The sequence below is a fragment of the Trachypithecus francoisi genome, unplaced genomic scaffold (assembly GCF_009764315.1).
Source record: "Trachypithecus francoisi isolate TF-2019V2 unplaced genomic scaffold, Tfra_2.0 Lachesis_group17, whole genome shotgun sequence".
NCBI classification, from domain to species: Eukaryota; Metazoa; Chordata; class Mammalia; order Primates; family Cercopithecidae; genus Trachypithecus; species Trachypithecus francoisi.
In genome coordinates, this window is record NW_022681462.1 from 104,436,478 (window position 1) to 104,461,793 (window position 25,316).

Sequence of the window (25,316 nt, forward strand, 5' to 3'; positions counted from 1 at the left end):
ATGACTCCATCTCAAAAAAAAAGTCATAAATAAGTTATCTGTATTTACTTCAGATTCAATGAGAGACCAAGATAATATCAAAATAAAAACGAGAATCATGGACCTAAATACAGAGTATTAGTCCATTCTCATGCTGCTATAAATAAATACCTGAAACTGGGTAATTTATACAGAAAAGAGATTTAATTGGCTCATGGTTCCACAGGCTGTACAGGAAGCATGGCTGGGGAGGCCTCAGGAAACTTAGAATCATGACAGAAGACGAAGGGGAAGCAGGTGCATCTTACATGGCAAGAGCAAGAGGAACAGAGAGAAGGGGGAGGGACCACACACTTTTAAACAACCAGATCTTGTAAGAACCCACTCACTGTCATGAGAACGGCAAGGGGGAAATCCACCCCCATGATCCAATCATCTCCTACCAGGCCCCACTTCCAACACTGGGGATTAGAATTCAACATGAGATTTGAGTGAGCCCAAAAATCCAAACCATATCAGTTATAAATCTAAGTATTCTATTCACAAATTTTAATATGCATATCTTTTATTCATTTTATAAATAGTTACATGTCCATTGCTTTTTATATGTATATAATCAACTTCTTTATTCTAGCAATATTTCATAATTTTTGTAATAGTCTCAAAGTTATACCATATGTTAAATTTCTTTTAGTTAATGCAGCAAATTACCCATGTCTTAGAAATTCACATATACTAACAATGTTGTGTTTTAATTATAGAGAGAAACTATTTCTTTAATCTGTTTGTCATATGCAGGATTTAAAGAGCAAAGAAGAAAAGACATAAATTGCTATTTTTATTTTAGAATGTTTATTCTTTCCCTATCTCAACAATGCAAATATCTTCATTAAAGTATAGTTAGAAAGCATAGAGAATTAGAAAAAATAAGCTACCCTATTACAACAAACAATTGCAACCACCAATAACATTTCAATGGCTTTTCACCCAGTTTTCAGTTATAAACATATCACATATATCACATGCCTATCTAGTACATTTTATCACCTAGTACTTTGTTGTGAATGTAATTTTAACAGCCTTAATATTTAAAAGAATAGATGCACTGTAGTTTATATAATGTTTCCAATATTTGGATAATTTAGTCATGTTCAGGGTTTCATAATCATAAATAATATCGCATTAACATTTATGTTTTTGCCCAATACTTATAGTCATAAAGTGTGATGGGTGACCACTTTCACTGGCAATATATAATGATTCTTACCCTTACTGAACTTGCTACCAGTAGGGAGACAATCATTAAAACAAATAATTTGAATACAATATGCAAAGTGGACTAGGATCAGAGTGATAAGAGACTTTAATTCTGATGGCTTGCTCAACTATGTTTCTTAATTTGAGATAATTTCCTTTGGATAAGCTTCCTTCTGGAAGTGCAATCGGTGAATCCATAGGTAAGGGCATCTTTATTTTTTATATATATTTTTAATTTTACTTTAAATTCTGGGATACATGTACAGAACATGCAGGTTTGTTACATAGCTATACATATGCCATGGTGGTTTGCTGCACCTGTCAACCCATCATCTAAGTTTTAAGCCCCACATGCATTAGGTATTTGTCCTGATGCTCTCCTTCCCCTTGCCCCTCACCCACAGACAGGCCCCAGTGTGTGATGTTCCCCTCTCTGTGTCCATGTGTTCTCATTGTTCAATTCCCACTTATGAGTGAGAACATGCGGTGTTTGATTTTCTGTTCTTGTGTTAGTTTGCTGAGAATAATGGTTTCCAGCTTCATCCATGTCCCTGCAGAGGACATGAACTTATTCTTTTTTATGACTGCATAGTATTCCATGGTGTATATGTGCCACATTTTCTTTATCCAGTGAATACTTGATGGGCATTTGTGTTGGCTCCAAGTCTTTGCTATTGTAAGCAGTGCTGCAATAAACATATGTGTGCATGTGTCTTTATAGGAGAATGATTTATAATCCTTTGGGTATATACCCAGTAATGGGATTGCTGGGTTAAATGGTATTTCTAGTTCTAGATCCTTGAGGAATTGCCACACTGCCTTCCACAATGGTTGAACTAATTTACACTCCCATCAACAGTGTAAAAGCATTCCTTTTGTTTCTTAATTTGGGATAATTTCCTTTGGGTAAACTTCCTTCTGGAAGTACAGTAAGTGAATCAATAGGTAAGGACATTTTTCAAGCCTTTGAAAAACTGGCCAGCATTTCCAGATCAAAGTTAAGTAACAATGGTTACTTATGCAACTTGATTCTGAGTTTGTTCTCCCCAATCACATCAAGGTTATGCACAATTAACTATAAGTATCACTTTGAAATAGATATGTTTTATCATAATAAAGAATACTTTCATTTACTAATATGATAAGCAATAAGTTTTGAACTCCATGTAAATCCTTCTCAATACCTATAAGCATTCAACTTTTCTTAATTGACTTGATGCATTATATGTATTATATTGATGGAAATATATTTCTTAATAGTCATGTTTTTCACATTCTTCATGTCTACATAACTGGGTTTTAGTTATTGTATCTGTCTGTGTAGTCTTGAATTATATTTGGTAGTGTTTTAAAAGTATTGATTCATATTCATAAATAAAATTTATCTGTTATTTTCTTAAATCATTTTTTTCTTGTTTTGCTGTCATGTGTGTTCTTTCGAGAATAAGTTATTTTCCAATTATTTTTCTTCCACTCACTTATTCGATGTGTAACCAATGTTGTTTAGCTTCTTTTCATCTGCAAGATGTTTACAGCTACTGCACCCCTACTTACTAAGGTTGTTTTAAGGACTAAATTTAAAGCATAACAGGGCCTGGAATACTTTGCAGAAGACATTTTAATGCTCCATTTTGTTATTTTGGAACATCTAAAGTCTCAATTGAACTACCCCTTCCATGAGTCATGTGCCTGCTTTCCCTTCACTTTCCGCCATGATCCTGCTTCCGGAGGCTTCCCCAACCATGCTTCCTGTACAGCCTGTGAAACTGTGAGCCAAATCCAACCTCTTTATAAATCACCCAGCTTCAGGTATTTATTTATTTATGTTTCATTTATGTTTGAAATAATTTGCCATTAAAAGTGAATAAACTCATAGTTTTTGTTTGTTTTTTCAGACAGAGTCTCTCTGTCACCCAGGCTGGAGTCCAGTGGCATGGTCTTGGCTCACTGCAACATCCACCTCCCAGGTTCAAGTGTTTCTCCTGCCTCAGCCTCCTGAGTAGCTGGGATTACAGGTGCGTACCACCAAACCTGGCTAATTTTTGTATTTTTAATAGAGTCAGGTTTTCACCATGTTGGCCAGACTGGTCTCAAACTCCTGACCTCAAGTGATCTACCTGCTTTGGCCTCCCAAAGTGTTGGAATTACAGGTGTGAGCCACCACACCCTGCCATAATTTTTTTTTTTTTTTTCATTTTGGGGGCAGGAGGTAGAGCATATGACAATTGATCATATATCTCCAACAACATCACAATTTCTTCTTTGGGTTCTCACTGACTTCACAGTCTCTAATACAATGCTGATTGTGTTTTTTAATTTGTCTTGCTTAGAATTTCTGTTTTTATATCTATTTTATAGTGTTTGCCATAATGCTTTTTATCCATTTTTTTAAACTGTGGTATGATTTTTTGGTGTATATTGCTCTATGAGTTTTGACAAATTAATATAGTAATATAATCATCATTAAGATATAGATTTGTTCCAAAGGCCCAAAAAGTTACCCAGTACTTGTCTACAGTGAAATGCCTTACTCACTCCCAGACTCAGGCACCTACTGAAATGCTTTGTCTCTAGGTTTTTCTTTTTCAAGACGTAATATGAATTATATAATATGTAGCCTTCTGCGTTAGTCTCATAAAAACATCTTTTACTCAATAAATTGCATGTTAGATTTATCCATGTGGTTTTTTTATTACTGAATAGTATTTTATGAACGTACTGTATTTATGTATTTCCTAGTTGAAAGACATTTCCAAAATGTGATGTTCACAAATAAAGCAGCTATAAACATTTGCAGATAGGTCTATCTGTGTCACAGTTTTAATTTCACGTGATCAGATGCCCAGGAGCTGAATTGATGTGGCATATGAGCGATCATATTTAATTTCTGGTTACAATGTAATAATGAGTCTAATTTATTCTTATTATTGGAAAAAAACTTTAAAATACTGGACACCATATATGAAGCAATTGTTTTAAGATATTAGACATCAAGCAATTGAGGACAGTGATCATTGAGAGAGGAGAAGCAAGGAGGATGAGCCCTTGGATTGCCTGGGTTTCCCATCCGAACAAAAGTTTCCAGGCCACAACACAGAAAAGGAGAACACATTTTAAATATAAAGGAAAACAGATTAAAATTAAAATGACGAATACAAACTGTACCATGAAAATACTATTCAAAAGAAGCTGATGTGGCTGTATGACATCAGACAAAGAAGATTTCTGAACCAACATTATTACTTTGCATAAATAAAGTCATTTCCTAACGAGGAAGAAGTCATATCACGTGGAGAATATAAAACTTGTAAATGTTTATATGACTGATACCAGAGTTTCGAAATACGTGAAGTAAAAGCTTATAGAAGTTCAAGGAAATATGAGCAAAGCCACAGTCAGAGTTCTCAACATGCTTGTTTAACAATTGTCAGACAAGTTAACAGAAATTTGGACATTGTCTGTCTTGGTGAACATTTGTTGAGCACTTGAAAATAACAGGCAACTATTGGCCAGAGTGTTCTACAAATGTCAATTAGATTGTGTTAGTTAATGTTTCTGCTGGTATAATTTTCTGAACCATCTTGTGGGTTTTCTGTGTATAATAGAGAATTCACTCCATTTATATAAGAGGCTCATTCATAGATCTCTCTAGTTTCTATTTTTGGCTTCTGCTGAGAAGGCTGGATTGCAATACCATTAAGTTTCCTAGATATTCTCTGGTCTCATTAAGAGGATTTTTTACTCACAAAGTTAATCTCTTCTAAGAGCCTTTTATATGACTGAACACTCCAGATAGGCTGAGAATTCCTAAATTATAAACTCCTTGACCAATTTTATTACATAGTTCTTCCCTCGTTTATCACTTTCTTCTCACATTTTACTATAAGCAGAAAACAAAAACAAAATACTGTTTCCACCTTCAACACTGTGCTTGGAAATCACCTCCACTAACTGATTTCATCATTTAGAAGTTCTGCTTACCGCACAATTACAGGACATAAACCCATTAAGCTTTCTGCCACATAAAACAATGATTGCCTCTCCTCCAGTTTCCACTTACATGTTTCTTCTTTTCCTTCTGAGCTCTCAGCAACAGTGATTTTAATGTCTATATCTCTACCAGTCATCTATTAATGATGACTTTGGTATTCTTGAATATGAATTAGGTTTTCTCTTCATGCTCCTCACTTCCTTCTGAGTCCTCGCTATCAGAATCATTACAGTGTCCGTTTCTGCAAACAGTCTGTTTAAGACAATCTAAGCTGTTTTTACTATTCTACTCAAAATTCTTTCAGCCTTTGCCCACTGGCCAATAGCAAATTTACCTCCCAGTTTTTGGAATTTTCTGCAGCAGTACCTCGCTTCTGGGCATCAAAAGCTGGATGTTCTTGGGCTGCCAACAGAGGGACATACCCAAGACTGGGTAATTTATAAAGAAAAAGGGTTTTAATGGACTCACAGTTCCACATGGCTGGGGAGGCCTCTCAATCATGGTGGAAGGTGAAGGAGAAACAAAGGCATGTCTTGAACGGCAGCAGGTAAGAGAAGAATCAGTGCCCAGTGAAGGGGGAAGCCCCTTAAAAACCATCGGGTCTCCTGAGAACTAATCACTATCACGAGAACAGGATGGGGGAAATCACCCTCACGATTCAATTATCTCCACCTGGTCCCTCCCACAACACGTGGGGATTATCAGAACTAAAACTCAAGATGAGATTTGGGAGGAGACACAGCCAAATCATATCATTCCACCACTGGCCCCTCCCAAATTTCATGTCCTCACATTTCAAAACACAATCATGTCCTTCCAACAATCTCTGAAAGTCTTAACTCATTCCAGCATTAACCCAAAAGTCCAAGTACAAAGTCTCATCTGAGAAAAGGCAAGTCTTCCACCTACGAGCCTGTAAAATCTAAAGCCAGCTAGGTACTTCCTAGATACAATGGGGATACAAGCATTGGATAGATACAGCCATTCCAAATGGGAGAAGTTGGCCAAAACAAAGGGACTACAGGCCCCACACAAGTTCAAAATCCAATAGGGCAGTCATAAAACCTTAAAGTTCAAAAAATGATCTCCTTTGACTCCATGTCTCACATTCAGGTCATAGTGATGCAAGAGGTGAGTTCCCATGGCTTTGGATACTGGATAATTTTATACTGCTAATATAACAAATTACCACAAATTTAACTTAACAAAAACGTATTTTCTTATAGTTCTGTAAGTTAGAAGTCTCACACGGTCTCACTGGGCTACAAACACAGTATCAGCAGGGCTGCATATCTTCCTGGAAATTCTAGGGGACGGTCTGTTTATTTGCCCTTTCCAATCTCCAGATGCCGCCCATATTCCTTGGCTCGTGGCCCTCCTTCACCTTCAAAGCCAGCACCATTGCATCTCTCTGACAGCCCTTTCATCGTCACCACGTGTGATCCTAACCTCAGCTGGGAAAGGTTTTGTTAAGGGCGCATGTGATTTTACTGGGTTCACCTGGATTATCCAGGCTACACTACCTATCCTGAGGCCATAATCTTACTCTATCTGCAAAATTCCTTTCTTTACATAAGGTAACATATTCACTGGCTTCAGGGATGGAGGTGTGAACATCTCTGGGGCTCTGTAATTCTGCCTTCCGTGCCAGCCCAAATAATTGTCCAATATTGCTCAATAGTAAAACACAATCAAGTTAATAATTTCCTTGTTATTAGTTAACCTCTTCATTACTTCATTCAATATCGTGTTTTATTGGCAAGTAGTAAATTTTTACCAACATCTCGTTTTCATTGAGAACCTTGCATACATTATTTAGAGAATAGCCCCATTCTTTCATATTTCCATAAATATACACATTAACATAAATTTAGACAAAGGAACTAATCCAGAAAATAAGAAGAGTGGACATCTCATTGACATTAGAGTTTTACTGGAAAATTGGTACAGATGCTAGTGCCTCTCCAATTCATGTCACTCCTGCTCTGGCTATACTAGAGGAGAAGTTGTGTTTCTCCTTATAAAACAGTGTGCAAAGAATCCTTCCCAGGGTTTTGGAGTTTCAGCTAAGACCTCAAAGGTCTTGAGAGTTATTGACGGTAAGTGGCCCCTGTTTTAGAGAGGAATTGTGTACAAGCCTAGAGGATGTGTTAAAAGGTAGCCAGACTGAACCAGCAAACACAATTCTCAGGAGTTTACATTATACAAATAAAGTCTAGCATTTTCCTGGAGAAATTTATTTGAAGGAAATTTGTAGTCATTGAGAACACTATCTTGCAGGTGAAGGGGAAGGAGGTACTTGCCCCTTCTGTCCAAAGGAGACACCCTCAAGAGACCACAGACAAACAGTAACACTCATAATAATAATTTTAAATGCTTACCACGTTTCTGATGCTGTTCTAAGTATTTTACGTGAGTTGACTCAAACCACTTTATGAAGTTGAGCAAATTGAGATCCAGAGATGTTAAGCGATGGCTTCTACTAACATAAATCCTTGGCCGAGCTGTAGAAATGTATAGCTGCACCCAGTACTGCATAAGGAAATTCTCAGCAGAAATTGACATCTGTCCTCTGAAGTTTAGGGGCACAAACACTGGTGTCTGCTCCTCACCCAACGAAACCTCAGAACGTGGGGCTGGCTGGAGCAGCCCACAATGCTAGAGTGAGGAAGCAAATGAGAACAACCTGTGCCTCTCAGGAAACGAATGCATCAGCTTTCCAAGACCTGAGGGTGACCCACAGGACAGAGCTAGGTTTCAGTAGCTTGAAGAAAACATTTACATTTCCAACAAGGAGGCCATGCAAGGGAAGGAGACACCCGGGATTTACCTCCAGGGGCAGGACCTACTGGGAGTTTGCAAGAGGTCAGCAGAGTGAACTTTGCCTACATCAGAGAATGCAGTGTGGAGGTCTTAGTGGGGATCTCTGCAGAGTCTACATACGTGCTCCGAGAGACAGAGTCAGTGTTTGGAGGCCTTCCCAACAGAGAGCATTCAACAGCCAAAACAAACTATGAATAGCACAAACAAAATAAACATTCTGCCATTTTATCTTGGGTTTCTATAGCTTTCTGGAATTGCTCAACTTTCCTGAGCCTCAAAGTTTTTATTTGTAAACTAGAGGCAATAAGCCTACCTTGTAGGGGGTAACTGTAGAAACAAGATCTAAGGAAGGCAAACCACACTTTCTGACACTATTGAGTGCAAAATAGTGGTCACCAATATTATAGACACAGGGCAACCTGGATCCAATGCATATCTAAAGGAGTTTTGACAGCTTTCCTTGTATTCTTTTGCTTGAAGAGGCCACCTAGTATAGCTGAAAGGTAGTATTTTTATTTACATTTAGCTGAAAAGTAATATTTACATTTATACTCTGAGTTGAAAAGATACATAGGTATAAAACAGAAGTCATACTTGGAAAACCGAAAAAATATTATTTTACTTTTTAAATAACAAAAATAGTGGCCAGCTAATTTAATTCAAGAAGTTTTCCTAGCATCTATTTTGTGCAAGACAATGTGTAAGCTGCAATGAGTAATCCCGTCACAGTGAGGGGATGAAGATGGGCATGAGAATTAAAATGGAAATAAGACACCACACAAGGGAGACAACCCAAACACACTTTAAATAAAAGAACTTTGAAATGTGAAAAAATAGTAACATTTTGGTATTCCCCAAACTGCAGAGAGGCAGTGGGAAAACTGACAGAGAAAACACAAAGAAAAGCACGGAGGAGGCTAGAGAGTGAAGAGTGCCAGTGGTCTGAAGAATGCCGGGGAGTCTCATTTTCAGCCTCTGTTTTTCCTGAGCAGGTAGGAATCATAGAGTGAAAAATACCAAAATCAAGCTAAAGAAGTCTTTATGTGGCTGGGCGCGGTGGCTCATGCCTGCAATCCCAGCACTTTGGGAGGCCAAGGCAGGTGGATTACCAGGTCAGGAGTTCAAGACCAGCCTGGCCAACATGCTGAAACTCTGTCTCTACGAAAACTACCAAAATTAGCTGGGCGTGGTAGCAAGTACCTGTAATCCCAGCTGCTCTGGAGGCTGAGGCAGGAGAATCGCTTGAACCCAAAAGGCGGAGGTTGCAGTGAGCTGAAATCGCACCACTGTACTCCAACCTGGATGACAGAGAGACTCTGTCTCAAAAAAAAAAAAAAAATTATGTATGCAATGGGAATCTCTGGAAGACTTTTACAGATGGAAATTCACGGAAATCATATTGATTTAGAGAAAAGGGGTGTGTGCTGTTTAGGAGAGACTGAAGGAGGTATGGAATAGGAACAGGGAGATCTAATGGGAAACCATTGGAGAAGTACTTAACTGGCAAGAGGTAACAAAATCATGGACAAGACTACGGATTTAGAGAAAAGATAGAACATGTAGGGGCTTGATAAGATATAATGGCCCAGCACGAGAATCCCTTGAACCTCGGAGGTGGAGCTTGCAGTTAGCCAAGATCACACCACTGCACTCCAGTCTGGGTGACAGAGTGAGACTGTGTCTCAAAAAAAAAAAAAAAAAAAAACAAAGCTGTAATGGCCCACATTTATACTACTATTTGGAGAAATTCAATAACAGAAAATACAATGAATATCTAAAACAACTTTTTAAAAATCATTTTTATAATATAATTGAGAAGCCAAAAAGATTGGTGCAATGGGAGTCATTAACAAGAAACAGCGAAGAACCATGCCTGTCTCTGAATTAACTAACTAAACAATATGGAACTTTAAAAGTATGATACAAGTGTAATATAAATGAAGCCACTGGCTCATTAAGCATACACGTTAACATCGTATACTGGCCAATGTTGGTATTGCTGGAAAAATGAGAGAAACCACAATATTGTTATGACTAGATATCTCAAAAATTTGACCTATAAGGTATATTCTAAAGGAAATAATCTTACGCATTTCTGTAGCATTTAGGGATACTACATTTCAGGGGAAAGTTTTACTTTAATAGAAATTATAAAAGCCCAATGTATCTCTAGAAAGGTAAACAGAAAATTGGCTCATATTTAAAGGTGCTTTAATTAACTTTTTATTGTATATGTTTAAGGTATACAACATGCTGTTGTGATATAGTAGGTATACATAGTAAAATGATTACCATTGTCAAGCAGATCAACACGTCTATCATCTCACATAGCTAGCTTTTCTTGTGTGTCCAGTAAAAGCACCAAAAATCTACTCTCTTATCATATCTTCAGTACATAATATAATGTTATTAACTATAATCTTCATGCTACATTAGATGTCTTTCTATTCTTCCCATTCCCAGATGTTGCAAATGGAGAAAACAGGGTCATTAATAGCGACTGCTTGTGTCAGGTTACATGTAGAGAAAACATATTTATATCACAGATTGCTTAAAGTAAGCATTCTAACATTAGGGCATGTATTTAATATGTATTTTAGTGATTTTTAAAATACTGCCTTCCCTGGATATGAAAATATTGAATATTTGAAGATAGTCTGTGTACTTCCTGCTTGGCTCTTGGAGCACACCACACACAATGGGCTGTGGCAATTGTTATTGTTTTGTTTCTACTAACAAAAAATTTGTGACACCCAGAAACCTCACACATAACTTGTGGTTGTACACAGGCTAGACAACAGCGTCCCGAGTTTGCTTTCTCCACAGTTTATAAAAAGATGCTATTTAACTGTACTAAGATTGAATATAAACACAAAAGAGATGATTATTGTGAGCTGCAGTGTGTGTGAACACAGGGACACAATATTTTTATAATTATTAAGAGATTAATTTGGGTGGTAATGAATAGCTCATCATAATGTTGTGATTGTATTACATAATCCTGAAGAAATACCACAGAAATAATCTTCAACTTTGTATTAAGAAAGAACTGACTTTCTATTCTTAAAAGTTCTTAGTTTGTTCCTGCATCTAGACCCTGGCCAAGGCTGTATTCAGTGGGGAAGACATCTTATCAAATGAATACAGTTCATTTTGTTTTCAAGCACAAATCACAAGTTCAATGATTTGTTTACTTATGCAAAGAATTTTGAATTGAGATTTTAAAAATCTTCTTAAAGCACCCATTAGTTAGGATATAAATGAGTGCCAGACATATTTATAAAATAAAATCATATTCGAGTTATAGACTGTAATCCAAAGAGGTGAAAAACATGTGTCTTTACAATGAGATACACATAAAATAAAACACTGTTTCCTGTTTTGCTTATTGTTTACTCCTGCAGACAAAAAAAAAAACAATTCTGTATTTAATTATGATAGCCATATAGTCTAATTGAATTGTGGAGTGGAAGTTTTGAAAAACAGTCTCTCACCATCTAAAATGGGGTTAAATAATTTTAATTTGAAGAGAATTGAGGTAAAAATAGAAGTAAACTTATTTCCAATTCATTTTTACTGTTTGCAATTTAATTATAGAAGTCCTTTACATCTGGCATAAGATTTCTATTTTATCTCATCTTTCCTTAAAAATATTTTCAAAGGCCGGGCGCGGTGGCTCACGCCTGTAATCCCAGCACTTTGGGAGGCTGAAGCAGGCGAAACGCAAGGTCAGGAGATGGAGACCACGGTGAAACCCCGTCTCTATTAAAAACACAAAACATTAGCCGGGCGAGGTGGCGGCGCCTGTAGTCCCAGCTACTCCGGAGGCTGAGGCAGGAGAATGACGGGAACCCGGGAGGCGGAGCTTGCAGTGAGCCGAGATCGCGCCACCGGACTCCAGCCTGGGCGACACAGCGAGACTCCGTCTCAAAAAAAAAAAAAAAAAATGTTTTCAAAGCTGTTACTTACCTTTTAGAAGATACCAGCAGAAAAACAATTCATACTGTAAGTTCCCTGAATAAATATGAGTATGTTACACTAATCATGTATGTATCTAAACTATATACTAATACAAACTGCAGACTACATATTACATACAAACTGCATACTAATCAGGCAATGTATACCTATCTCAGAACTGAATTTTGTGGATTAAGTCCACATACATTGGGTTCTATTAAAAAACCTTTGGATTCCAAAATGTGTGGTTTAGGTACTTTAAAACACTAATATTCTTCTTGGCATTTTTCTTGTGAAATTTTAACCCCATATAATCTCATTGGAACAACTAATTTCATTTTAGGATAGCTGCCTCATTTACCGATGCTGGTGAAACCATAGATTCATTAAAATATATAGATTAAATTCTTCAGGCTTCTTAAACACTTCTCTGCACACATTCATATAGCGTTATGTGGCAGATATGCAAGTGCTCTTTTCTGGAACAGATGGTTTAGACACAATTAATAAGGAGCCTTGAGTTATTTGCATATTCATTAGATAATATCAGTTATTCCTCAGCCAGAACAAAGAATAACACAAACGGCATTCATGTTTCCTCCCATTAACACATCATTAAAAGCAAAATGTCTGTGTTAAAAATGAGACAGAGAGTGATCGTTGACTTTATAGCAACCTAGCATTATCCATTTGGGTTTTGAACATGATAATAAAAGCGTGTTGCCCTCATGTAATTTATTCCTGATTTTATAACAGGATAAACGCAGACATCGTCACACTGCATACGTCTACCCTGTCTCTGTGATTCTGCTTGCCATACAGATGATTGCCAGGAAGGGTCAGGTCAGGAAAAATTAAATATATTTTATTTTAATCTTTAAAAAGTCAGAAAACTAGAGGAAAAATTATTAACTAAAAAATATAAAACTTTGTGACAGATACTGGAGTGCATTTTTTTTGTTTTTTTTTTTTGAGACCGAGTTTCACTCTTGTTGTCCAGGCTGGAGGAGTGCAATGACATGGTCTCGGCTCACTGCAACCTCCGCTTCCCGGGTTCAAGCGATTCTCTTGCCTCAGCCTCCCGAGTAGCCGGGATTACAGGAGCCCGCAACCATGCCCAGCTAATTTTTGTATTTTTAGCAGAGACAGGGTTTCAACATGTTGGCCAGGCTGGTCTTGAACTCCTGACCTCAGGTGATCTGCCCATCTCAGCCTCCCAAAGTGCTGGGATTACAGGCATGAGCCACCGCGCCTGGCCCGGAATGCATTTTAAAAAGGCTTTCTAATGACTGTGTTGTTGATAAACCCAGAAAAAGTTACTGATAAAACATCAAATCACAGCTTAAAATAATACCAAAGCCACCTACTGAATTTTTAATCTGATTTTTAGGCTTAAAAATTTAAATAGAATTACTTTGCCTTTATGCTATGAATTATTTATGGTCACTTACCCTGTCATCGTATACAAGAGTGACTGGACATTTGTCAGAGATTGAAAATAAATTATCTTTGTTTGAATTTAAAAAGTCAAATAAAGCTATTTCTTTACAAAGGCCCAGTTTCTTGGAGAATAAATAGAGGCACATGTGAGGGAACATACAAAGTTGCGGTACTTGATGATGTCACGGTCAGCGCTGTGCTTTGGCTGTGAGTGGCCAAGTCGCCATTGCCTCCTCGAACTGCTGTCCCATATGGCCAACACTAGCCACAAGGCTATTAAAATTCCTTTTTTACATTACGAGGAAATCAAAATAAATATGCAGTTTCTCAGCCACACTGGCCACATTTCAAGTGTTCTAGAGCCACACGAAGCCAGTAGCTCCTAGAGCAGACAGCTCAGGTGAGAATGCTGTCTTCATCCCAGAAACTTCTACTGGACACCACTTTCCTAGGAGTTTCCTACTGAAGATGGAAAACAAAGGTCCAAGGAGAACTAAAAATGACCTGCAGACGGTGGCAAAAAGCAAATTACTACAAGAATCAACAGTTAGGTATTGTTATTAGGAGTAGTTAAAAGTAAAGTTAATTGAATGAAAGGAGACATGTATATTTGGGAGCAGTTTGGAATCATTTATGAGAGAACATCAAAATGTAGACAATTTAAAGACAAGACATTCCATCTACTTTTCTATTCAATGTTTTTAACATTTATTACATACACGTTAAATTACATAAATGTTGAAAACATTGAACATAAAGAGTTTCTTAGAACATTGCAAAAAATATTTTGTACTCAACTGCTGTACTTTAGGTTTGAGAGATAAAAGAAAATTTACTATATACAATCTGGAATTCATTCAACAAACATGATTGAGCAACTTAGTTTACATCAAGATTCCCTAGCTGTAAGATTGCAAGATGCAAGACTTGGTACTCCTGAAGAGCTACAGACACACTTACCTGGAAGCAGGGCAATTAGAACATGCCACGGTGGGCCTGTGTAAAGTGGCGTGAGCATTACACACATTACTGAGCAGTGGTGCGACTCAAGAGGGACAGTCTACTTTAGAAGAAAAGAAAACCTAGTGGCAAGAACAGCATGAACAAGAAAGCCCAAGAGACAAATTGCAGGTTGGAGAAGTGTGGAGAGAGAGATAAAGACAAAAAGGTTTTCTGAATTCTTAGAACTACAGAAAGACAGTGATAAGAACAAAGGTACAATGTGATAAAACAAGCAGGGGGTTTGACTGATCTGAAATGAGCAGAGTCCACTCCCAGCTGTCTTTGCAATGGACACTCACAATTTTCTAACGTCATTTTAAAGAAAAATCTCACAAGCACATGTGGGAATTGGCAATTGCAGGCAGAGTTATCCACAGCCCACTTGGTGCCCTTGGGAGAGGGCCTGAGCAGGAGGAGGGAGTGGGGCTGGTATGACAGAGCAAGAACTCCCGGAGGGGAAAGGGCTGAGTTTGCTATTGGAGGGTTAATGTGAGCTGAGATGGGAGGGTGCGTCCTGCAGACCTGCTAATGGCAGTGGGTCAGCCTACAGGATGCCTCATGCCCTGTGTAGCACAGAAGCGCTGGGAACCCAGCCCTGGAAAAAAGCCCCCTGGTCTAGTGCCCATTGGAAAAGCTAAGGAGCCTGAGCTGCCCAGATCAAGACTGGCTTCCGCAGGGCCTCCTCTTCCTCCTTGACCACTGCCAGAGAGAGGCTGGTGTGTAAACTCTGAGAACTAACAGGAGTAGCTAACTCTACCAGAAGGTTGGGAAGGTTTCCTAAAGCAGGGAATAAGATGAGCTGTGTTTGGGAGAATTAGCATTAGCAGCAAAAAAAAAAAAAAAAAAAAAAGAATCCAGTAACTACAGAGGTGGAAAGCAAAGAGAGAAGGCCAACTGACTGTATATCTAGAGCTGCCCACAGACCTAGGCCAATCTCATTAGGAGTTCCTTAGGACACCTGCAAAGTTGGACCATGTGGGCAGACCCACAGCTTCAGTAATAGGAGTTTATTAAAAACAACCAGCCTAGGAGAACACACTAGTGTAGAGGGGACACATAAAGTGTGACAACTCAAAGCACGACCAACTTGAGACACTTTCAACAAAACTAAAAATGAAAATGTTGGATTTACATATTCTCAGGCTTTCAGTTGATAACTCTAAAATGTCTATCCCTAATTTCTCTTCCAAGTTGAAATCCATAATTCTAGTTGCCTTGAAGGCAGTTTCTTGGATCTCCTATAAATTCATGTCTTCTGGAGTCTCTCTAAATTGTTTAAATCATACTCATTGTCCTCACTTTCCACAAATCTAGATTTTCACCTGCAATGGGGATTAAATAGAATTTACCTCAGTTAATAGTGCTGATGGCATCACCCAAGACTGAATGCATCCTCATCTCCCATGTCCTTATCCATCGCATGCAAACAAACTAGTTGGTTCTGCCTCTGAAATCTCCTTTAATCTGACAGCTCCTGGCCCTCTTCTCTGCCCCAGCCTTGGTCAGGACATATACTATTTATGTAGTCTTAAAGTTTGTTTGCCAGCCTCCAGCTTCTCCTTATTTCCATCAATTTGGGCTGGTGCCAATCCCTACGACATGTTAGCACTCAGAGCTCCTCATCCCACCACTGTAAACAGCTAATTTAATTGAGAAAGAAGGTACATTGAAATGATCTTTGAGTTCAAGAAATGAACATTTTTGAATAAACATACATTAAGGATATTTTTGTTTATTCATGTATAAATTACCAAAGACTATGAAGGCTATCCTAGATAGAAAGCACGGTGCTGGACAGTATGGAGTCCAGAAAAATGAGATGAAGTACCTGCTTCAAGATGAACACCACCACAATCTACACGCCGTAGCTTTCTCACAATGAACCTGAGTCAACTGTATACAGCATGACTGCTAAGTTATTCAATAAAGAAAACTAAACTTTGCCTTTCTTAGGATGAACTTTAAATAGTAAAACATGCTGTTTCACAACATTTTTTAAAAATTGAAACCTTATTTATGTCTTGTTGATCTTAATTAGCCAAGGAAAATCCAAAAATTTAAACTCGGATCTGAGGATCTTAAATTAGAAGGAATTTACTTACTTAAACAGAGGTAAGAGAAATAAAGTTAAATGAAACAGCTAAAATAATTTAGGGTAAAACACAAATTTCTGATGCAGGTTTAATATTTAAATTTTCAAATACTTCTAACTAATGATCACTATTCAGAAAATATGTGTCAAATATCCTATAATAAATACAACTCAGTAATGTTTTCAGCATTTTCAGTTACAGATATGTGATAGTGACTTATTTTTTAATTATTAAGAATATAACAAATGTCAACAGACACATGCACGCACATGCATGCAGGAGAGCATATACACATGTGCATGGGATGCTGGACAGCATTAGTGAAGGCATCTTATGAAAGGTGGTTCACCCATACTCTGCTGCTCTGCTCCTGTGCACAGCTGAAATTACTTGGGGTGCTCCATTCTGGAAGTAACCTCTCCCTTTAAATCTGCTACTTTTCTCCTTTCTAAGGTAGAGCAGCACATCACTGGTGCAATTCTCATCATGTGCAAGAACCACCACTTTACCAAATATTTTATCTCATTCCTGTCAAACGTTGTTTAGCTCCTGGACCCTAGGGTCTCTGCTTGCCACAAAGCAAGAAAAGCCGAATCTCAGACTCTGACACACATCCACCCTATTCTCTTCTAGTGAGAGGAACAGCCATCAGGAGAAATCAATTCCGTCTATATTCATAACCTGGCAAGGACGGCTAGAACCCACATGAGCATGCTTCTCACATGTTCACTATCAGGTCTGATGAGAAAATACTTTTAAAACCCCACATCCCCTACAAGTAGGTCAAGAGCTTAAAATGTTTTGCTTCTTAAACACACACACATACCCACACACACCCTCGCAACCCCTTTCCCTAATACACTTACTGTTAAGTGTACTTCCACACACACAAAAATAACTTTTAGTGGTTGAAAAGTTGATTTTACTGGAAAACGTATGTTCAAATTTTCTTGTGCATCTTGTGTGATGATAAAAGGTGCAAGTACAAAAATAGCTGAACATCAGAAAGAGTAACATGCTTTTAAGAGAAATGTCACATCTCACTTATGTCAGAAAGAGAAAAGTGTAGTAACATTTTTAGTGCCTGGTAGATAACCAACAAAACACACACACACATACACACACACTCACACATATGCACAAACACCATTTTTTAAATTTAATTCTACTACCCTATGACATAGGGGGTGTCATCTAAGACAAAACTGTTCAGCTTTATTTGCTCATAAAGATAAGCATCTGTCCTGTTTGCTGTGATTAATCAACTACCATGGATGAAGAATCTGAGAGTCAGAAAAAATTATTTAAAAATGAAAGTTAGCTATTTAGTAAATAGCTGAGGCAAGATTTAACCATTCATGATAATAACAGTTATGCCATTATTGAAATGAATTGCATTATTTATGTTGCAATCATATATAAGCTCCTGCTAGAGATTTTCTTCTTTGAGGGGAATAGATTTTCTATAAATGGTGCTTTATAGAATATGGTGAATGATTATGAAGAAAGCATGAAGAAATGTCTTGTGCTTGATATATTACTAACATTAAAACCTGAGTCTTGACAGATGCTTCTGAAAACATCTTAGTTCAGATACTGCAGAAGGGATGCAGGTGTGTCAATAAGCACACTGTATCTATGTCTCAGTAGGATAAAACAATTTAAAGTGGGATATAAATGGACAGATAGAACATAAAATAAATGTTTTTCAAGTACCCAATTTAGCTAGTTTATGGTCTTATAACAATTTAATCTATACTCAATAATGACTTACTGAGTATGTATTTTTGCAACAGGCATTAAGGGGCCAACAAATCCATCAGAGTCTCCTGTAGATTCTCCAGAAGAGGAGCAAAATGCTTTTAAAACAAAAGTATAATTTAAGACAATATACAACGGGTTATGAAAATACAAAATATTTTTAGAATTTGTGGAGTGATGACCAAAGTCACAGTTTAGCTAAACTTAAATGAGAGCAAAGTTCAGTAGGTAGGGAAAGCGGGGAGGAAGCTACAGATGGAATCACGCATATGAACAACACTTTAGTGATCAGACAGCTCATGGTATAAGAAGCCTTTCATTTGACTGGAGCATAATGCAGGAAAGGAGTAAGAAACAAAAATGTTAAGGATGGCTGGAGTCAGACCCAGGAAGGCTAATTAGTTTCATGGTATTTGGGTAAGCCAAGAGGAGGCATCGAATGTTCATCAGCAGAAGAGCTTTGTGTTTGGCCTGACGGACAGGAAGGTCGTCTAACTCACAGCTTCCAAGCAGGACCTCAAGGCTCCCTCTTACAGGTGGGGCACAGATGTGCCGTGAGATGCTCACCAGTCCACCCCTGTCTAGCAGCTTCCATGGCCAGCAGCTACAACCCAGGTGCTTTCGAGGCTGGTTCCGGAGGGGAGGATGGGGTTTGTACGTATGATCCCTGCTGGCCTGTAGCTCAATGGCTGACATGGAGCACTGGGGACTCAACCACAACACTCCAACCTTGTCTGGGGAAGTGCTACCAGGCAGCTGTGGAACACACTGCTGCTTGCTGTGACAAAGGGAGCCATGTAGCCGCTATGCAGCTATTCTTGAGGTGCCCAAAGCGAGACTGACGCTTTACTTAGTGTGCAGTTGCTCAGCTGTGCCAAAGCGGGGAGGCCACAGGGGGATCCCGTCAGGTACAGCCCCAAGCAGTGGTCATGATGTGCTATCTTCATATTCAGCAGCTGATGCTTCCTCCTGCAGCCACAGGTTCTTTAGGTGGTGCCTAAGCCAGCAGCAGGACGGCGGTTCTACAAATGCATGCGTGTTCTGTAAATAAGAGCTTTCACGCTATTTTGAATTATCCTAAGGTGACTAACATGGGAACAGAAAACCAAATACCACCTGTTCTCACTTATAAGTGAAAGCTAAACATCAAGTACACATAGACACAAAGAAGATAACAACAGACACTTGGGCCTCCCTGAGGGCGAGGGTAGGAGGAGGGTGAGAATGGAAAAACTCATAATAAGTATGAGTACCATACTTATTACCTGGGTACCTCAAACCACAGCAACGCACAATTGACCCAAATAACAAACCTGTACATGTACCCCTGAACCTAAAATACAAGTTTAAAAAATATATTGAAAGCATGGACTATGCATTAAATTATATTAAGGAATTAGGATAAACATTGCCGGTTGTATAGTGATATTATACATATGTAAAAAATGTCCTAATTTTGTTGAGATGGATATTAAAGTGTTGAGGGGTGAAAAAAGTTCGATTAGATTTAAAAATCTATTTGCAATACTACCAAGAAAATTGAACATTACATTTGTCCATTAAAATGAATTATTGCAAAATTAGAATTGTTGCAAACTTTTTTTAGGTTTCTGATTTTATTTTATTTTATTTTATTTTTATTTTATTTGAGATGGAGTCTCACTCTGTCACCCAGACTGGAGTGCAGTGGCACAATCTCGGCTCACTGCAGCCTACCCCTCCAGGGTTTAAGCGATTCTCCTGTTTCAGCCTCCCGAGTAGCTGGGATTACAGGCGTGCGCCACCATGCCCTGATAATTTTTCTATTTTTAGTGGAGGCGGGGTTTCACCATGTTGGCCAGACTGGTCTCGAGTTCCCGACCTGAGGTGATCCACCCACCTCGGCCTCCCCAAGTGCTGGGATTACAGGTGTGAGCCACCGTGCTTAGCCTCAATTTTATTTTTATATTATAAGAAGTATAAGGAATTTTTCCAGCTACTGTCAATGCCCATCCCTAGAAAAGGCAATCACTTTTAAAGAAGTAATCAATACTGGTTAGCAATGCTCATTCTTTTGAATGTAGCTGAGAAAAAAATGCTATGAATAACAATTTTACAATTTCTTTTAGAACGAATATGCTTCTTCCAAAAAAGTAGTTAAAATCTATTTTATCACATCATATTATGAAACATTCATTCTAATTATAGTCAATCCTCATCTTCCTTCACTGCATAAAATGTTTAATATTTTCTACCTCCTATTAAAAAACGGAATCACATTCTAGGTCATGGACCAATTAAGCTTTTAGTCATTTTTCTTTGTCTTTTCCACGGCATACATGAGAAAACTCTGATCATGTTGTTTCATGAAATCTGTGAACTAATTTGTGAAATTTGAAAATTTAATCTCACATTAAACAGTTTCTAAAACATGAACACAATTATTCCATATACACGCACACATGCATGTACACATATTTACAAAGAATATCATGTATTTCTAGTATTCTTTTCACTTTATCAACAATTTTAAATTGTAAGCATCCATTACATTGTCCAATTAAAAAAGCAAAGACTAACTGCGTATAAATTTATTTTTGCTTTTTGAGGTTATTTAAAACATAAATCAATATCTGGAAAATTTAAATATTGATTTTTGTAATTTTATCTAACAATTTGCATTAAGTAATATGTACTAAAATATTTACTTTAATTGAAAAATGGGAATCAGACTTTTATATTCAGAAAATAAAACATTTTGCTGATTGGTATTAAAATAAAAATGAACTTTATATAGTAGGTTATACAGAAGACAGGCTTAAGTAATTGAAATAACTAACAGGAACAGCACATGATAACATTTCATTAAACGTTATTATATTCAAACACATTGAGATTAAATTTTATTGTTTACTATTGACAAACCAACTTCAATTTCAGTGGCTTAAAACAAAACTCATCCGTTGGTCCTCACAAGTTGACTGGTGAACTGGATACTTTTGCTGACCTGAGCTGGGGCAGGCTATGTCGTCTGTGCTTGCCGACACATCTCTGTCCAGTCCAGCTGGCTGATCCTGGCTGGCCCTGAGGGGCTTACCCACCTGTTCCGTGGCAAATCAGCAGGCTGCCATGTTATTGGCTATGATTGGGCCATGTGTCTCCTCACCCAGCAGGCTAGCCGAAGCTTCAGGCACATATCAAAGTGGGCTCCTAGGATAGCAATGAAAGTGTGCCCCCATGTGAAGAACATTTTAGGTCTCCCTTGTGTTGCATATGTGATTGTCCTGTTGGCCAAAGCATGTCACGTGCCAAACCTAGGATGGGTTTACAGGCTGTGATGACCCTAAGACTTAGACACAAGAGCTATAGAAAAATCAAGAGCCTCACTACAGCAGTCACTGGGGCAATGTTTTCATATTTGCAACTCTGTCATAGAATTTTGGAGTACATAAGTTTTTTTCCATCTTTTCATGTGACTATATATACACATATATATATTTAAAATGTATATATGATAATATATATTTTATATATTATATATTAAATGATATATTTAATATATATTGTATTATACATAATATATAATATAATATATATTAAAATATATATTAAAATATAATATATAATAAATTATATTATATATATTCTTTCACCTTTTACTTTATTTATATTAATTGTACATATTTTCAGGGTACAGCTGATATTTTGATACCTGTATAAAACCTGTAATGATCAAACCAGGGTAATTGGGATATATATCACCTGAAACATTTATCAATGAGGTGTATTTAGCTAAAAAAAAAAAAAAGGATTAATAGTAGCAGTGTTTGATTAATCTCGGGAGAAAGTAAAAACAGCATACCTTTCAGATTTTGAAAGCATAAGGAACTTTATTAATGGATGATATGTCTTTTCACTAAGTCATAGTCAGGTGGCATTCTTTGTTTTCATGAACTTTATATAATCTCATGCAGTTGCCTGCTGACTTACAACATTTAGAGTAAGTTTTGATGATAACACAATATGTCATCATTAAACAGAATCTTAGAAAAGAGTAACATTATTATCATAAGCCCCTCACTTCTCCATCTACTTTTTTGTAAGAGCACCTGTATTGTATCTATACAAATTAAAAGTATTAAATAGAATTTATCTGAACGCTGATATTGTTTTGACAAAAAGTCTAGTTTATCTCATTAAGTGATAGTTTTCCAATGAAATTTTACAATTCGTTACGTACTTGCCTAAGCTCTAATTTATATGTATTTATCTTTTTATTAACTGTGTATTAATAATAATTTTAATAAAACTTTATTTTAAAGATAAATATTGTTATTTAGCATCTCATGGTTACAGGAAATCTTTAAATTTCTGTATGTGGTAGCATGTATGTGATGTGCTTTCATCATGTGGTAATTGATTATTTTCACACACAAGCATATTTTAACTGAGTAAGAAATTTGGGAGGAGAAATAGAATGGAAATGTTAGGTCAAGAAAACAAGGAATGATTTAAGATTTCCCACTGTTAAAGAAGAACACATTCATACACATATGTGCACATGTGCGCATATAGGAATACATATATGTGTATGAATGTATATGAAACACTTAACTGTATAGTTAAACACATTACTGAGCATGCTTTTTTTTTTTTTTGGAGACAGTTCTGCTCTGTTGCCCAGGCTGCAGTGCAGTGGCACCATCTCAGCTGACTGCAAGCTCCGCGCCCCGGGTTCAAGCGATTCTCCTGACTCAGCCTCCTGAGTAGCTGGGATTACAGGCGCACGCCACCACGCCCAGCTAATTTTTTGTATTTTTAGTAGTGACGAGGTTTCACCATGTTGGCCAGACTGGTTTTGAACTCATGACCTCAAGTAATCCACCTGCCTCAACCCCTCAAAGTGCTGGGATTACAGGTGTGAGCCACTGCGCCCGGCCTGATCATGCATTTTTAAATGCCTTAAAGTGAACATAAATGTGCTACATTTAGAGGTCATTGGAGCATTAAAAAGAGTTTCATATCAATTTTATTATTCTATTACTAGTTCCAATATGCCAGAAATGATACATTTTGTAGGTATTTAAAATTATGGTGAATAATTTTTAGGGATCAACTTAAAATGTCTGATGGGATACATGATTGTTTTTAGCACGGAGACAGGAAAAGAGTTTGAAGTTGGAGAAAATTAGCTGACAGGAAAGGATCTGCCCGGTAAATCTGTGAAAAGCCCCCTGAGACTGTTTCTCCAGCCAGCCTCTCTGCAGAACAAAGATGTCCCATCAGCTGCTGTCACTGTCTGTGGGGACACCACTCCACTACTGGTGTGATGTGCCTGCGAGCCCACTGTGCGCATCCCTCTTGTGCATATCCTCCAGTCAAGATGCCCCCGGCAAAAAGCTGAGAGCTGAGTCTCCAGCTACCTGACTTTATTAACTGTCTTTTTATTCATTACACAATATGGAGGAAAAGAGGAGCATCATTTATTGAACTCCCACGAATCCCAAAAGTTAGCAAAAACATTATTAGAAAAATTTGTATTTCCACTGTATCCTACTCTCAAAGATAACTTCAGGAAAAAAAGGAAAGACTTCAGGGAAAAATATGTATTTTACCATGCAAAGTTAATAATCTGATAATACAGAGCAAGGGAAAATGACCTTTCATTTGAAGTCACATTATAAAACCTCTGGTTCTCATTTGAATATTATATTAATTCAACAACTAATTACTACTAATTAATTCAAGAAATAATTACTACTATCATAGGTCAAGTACCAGGCCCAGGTGACATGGTAAATAAAATATGGTTTCTGCTTTCAAAATTGCTGCAATGTAATAAATGAAGACAAATGTAAGAACAATATAATGAATTACATTTGTGTTATAAAAACAATAAACATGGTAATGTAGAGAACAAAGGAGAGGGTGAAGAATTTGCCTGCATAAAAGGCAAGATCAGAGAACTGGGGGTGGGAGAAATGGAGACATGTCGGCCAAAGGAGACAAACTTTCAGCTATCAGATGAACAGGTTTTGGAGGTTTAAAGTATGGTATGGGTGGTTTTGGATGAGCTTATTAATTTCATTGTGTATTCCATGTATACATATAGGAGATCAATTATAATGTAAATCAATTACGTTGTATAACTTGAATATAGCCGATCTTTATTTGGTAATTAAGTATTTTTAAAAAATAAAAGAAAAAAAACTCATGAACACTGGGACATTCTCAGAATTAGAATGATTTCTTGGAAATTAAAACATCATAGCAAAATAAAAATTCAACACATTAAAAAAATGGCCAATGAATTCCATGGAAAGCAAAGAATAGGACAAGAAAAAAAATGTTATCTCAGAACATCACTTGTCGGCAGTGAACATTTCCTACTTAGTTACCATAGGATAAATAATGAGTATTGATGAGACGAAAAGATGTGATACAAAGTGTTAGGAGAGTAAATGGAGGGGAATGGGTGTGAGTGGTATACAAGTCAGTGCATCGAGAAATATCACAAAAGGAATATTATTGAGAAATGTAAAGGTATCTACAAGAAGAACTTTAAAAGTGAAAGTCAGGAACAGCATAGTCTATAAAGTCCAGCTTTTTTTTTTTTGAGACAGGATACAGTCTGTCGCCCAGGCTGCAGTGCAGTGGTGTGAAAATGGCTCACTGCAGCCTTCACCTCCCAGGCTCAGGCGATCCTCTCACCTCAGCCTCACAAGTTCAGGTTTTTCTTTCAATTGTTAAATGTTAATAATATATTAGAAAGGAAGAAAAGAGAAAGAAGGAAAATTTTTAAACTACTGAGATGGTGCCTCAAGGTTTTTAGTCCAAAGAGATCAAGGAAAAGGGAGCTTGCGCTCTCTCTCTATTTCTCTCTCTCTCTCTTTATCTCTCTCTCTCTCTTTTCATTCAGTATCCATTTCCATGACAAATACTTCTTCACTTGGCAATAAATTCTATGGGCAGTTTCTTGAAGTGGTGTGAAGGCAAGGTAAGGGCAGCTGTGGCTCCCGATTTACAGCAAA